A 2,429-nucleotide genomic window follows, 5' to 3' on the forward strand; every position below is an offset into this window, starting at 1 on the left:
GAGGGTCACAAAACTGCACAGAATTACTTCACTACCCTCGCCCACGCGCCCCAGCACGCGCGGGCAGATTTGGGTGTCTTGAGCGATTTCGGGTGGCCGAAACATCTCGGAACCAAGACTCCAAATTTCTATCCTGGGTAAAACACCCCATTTGGAGTCACTTTTGTTCTTGGACATACCCCAAAAAGTGACCCGAAATAGTAGTTTTTGACGGCCGAAGTTTCGGCCAGAATTGAAGTCAAAAATTGATAGCTTTAGGGCTAAATCGACCGAAACCCATACATCCATCAGCTAGAACACGAAAAATAGCTGAGAAACCATACCTTACTCGATCGATTTGGTGGAGAATTGAGGGAGAAAATCGAGCTGGAAGTTCAAACTGGTATGTCGGCGTCCATGGCAGATTCCGGCAATTTTCCGGCGTCCCCGCGGCTGAGATTGGTGGGGGAAGGACGGCGGGCGAGCTGCGGTTCGATTGGCACCGGTGCCGGAGATCGGTTTGGTCGATGGCGGCCGCTAGGGCGGCTGGAAGGAGGAGAGGTCCTGGCGAGCTTGCTTCGGGAGGAGAGAGAGAAGACTGACGGGGGAGAGGAGAGAGAAGGGATAAAAATCTGACTTTTTGGCCAAATTACTATTTTGCCCTTTGCGGTATTTAGACCATATCTTCTTCGTTACAGCTCCGATTCGGGTCTACTCCGTGTCTACGAACTCGTTTTGCCGCGCTCTACGCAATGGCGTAAGCGGAATACTCAAATTCTTTCTCGATTAAAAAGTCAAATTTTCCCCCATTAAAATATGCAGGGCAAACTCGTCTTTTTGCTAAAAGATATTTTCCTTACTTTTTAGATATTTTCTTTCTTTTTCGATATTTTGGTTTGGGGGCCTAGTGAAGAACAATTTGGGCTTCACCTTATCAAAAGATTGGTCTCTTGAGCTCGTCTAGTTTTAGTTAATTTTAGTTTTCAAACCAAAAATCAATTTATTTTTTTGTGCATTATGATAAACATAAGGACAATGCTTCTGTCCTTACTAAAAAAATAAATTCCGTTGTTTTTAAAATAATTTTCCTTCATCATAGGTAAATTTTAGTAATTTTTGGTAAAAAGTAATAGGTTTAGTAAAAGTGAAGGAAAAAAAAAGCAGTTTTGACAATTAAAAAAGAGAGAACACATGTCACTTTGTGTTTGAGCCATAATAGAAGGGAAGCATTTCATTTGAACATAGCATTATCAACACCTCATTCATTCAATATTGTTTGAGAGGAAAACCTACAAAGTTCGCCAAATTGCCTACAACTTAGAAAATAGATAGTTGAATTTTGAAGGCACTGATATGTAAAACTTCAAGCACCGAGAAGTGAAAATATTGTCTTTAGGGCATTGCATCAATCTACAAGCATTGATCTTTTTTTCTTTGTTTAAATTCGGTAAAAAAACAAAATCCTTAATTACTAAGCAAGCAATTAAGGGGGGATGTATTCAATTAAGAGTTTAAAAAAGTTTAAAAGCCTAGGTGTATTCAATTAAGATTTTAAAAGAATTTGTAAAAGTTTGGGTGTATTCAGTTCAGATTTCTATTGATTTTATTAAAAAATTACATCAAAATCTAAGTGTATTCAATTATAACTTTTAGAAGTCAAACAAAGTTTAGGTGTATTCAAAAAGTTATTTATTTTGAAGGAATTAATGAGTTGGCCAATTTTGTTAGAATTTAAAGTGGTAAGTATAAATAGAAAAGGCATTGAAAAACCTTATGTCAACCCTAGAAACTTTGAACGTGCTCTATGCTTTTCAGAGTGTGTGTGCTTGTCAAGTGGTGTAACACCCCGACCCAGTTTAATCGTCTTATTCAATTTATTTTATTTGCGCAATTATGTTTTTACCCTAGAGAGTAAGGGCACTTTGGTCACTTTTTGTTTCGGAAGGATTTTCGGGAATGGAGTGGCACTGTTGTGTAGAGCTCTTTCTCACGAGTTTGTAGACACGTAGTGGGTTTAATTTAGAGTTAAAACAAAGAAGTTATAATCTACGGAAATGCAGTGGCACAACCGTAAATTTTTCAAAGTCAAATTTTTTTAAAAAAAGGATAAGTTCTCTCTCTCTCTCTCTCTCTCTCTCTCTCTCTCCTTCGGGAAAACAGACTAGCCACTTTGGCCGGCGTTTTCTCCTCCATCCTGTCATGGCTGGTGGCGCCACAACCCACAAAACGTTCGTCTCTTCCTCCTCTACATGCAATGGCGGACCCAGAAAATTTTCAGAGAAGGGGCAATATTTAAAAAAACTAAAAATTTAAAAACAAAATTTAGACAACTATTATCTATAGAATTTAAACAATATTAATGTCATTCATAATTGATGAAAAAAATAACAGTTGTACAAACAAAACATGGAAACCTCTTTGACATATTTAGTCGAATACATAGTTGGCGC

This window comes from Prunus dulcis, unplaced genomic scaffold, assembly GCF_902201215.1.
Source record: "Prunus dulcis unplaced genomic scaffold, ALMONDv2, whole genome shotgun sequence".
Taxonomy (NCBI): domain Eukaryota; kingdom Viridiplantae; phylum Streptophyta; class Magnoliopsida; order Rosales; family Rosaceae; genus Prunus; species Prunus dulcis.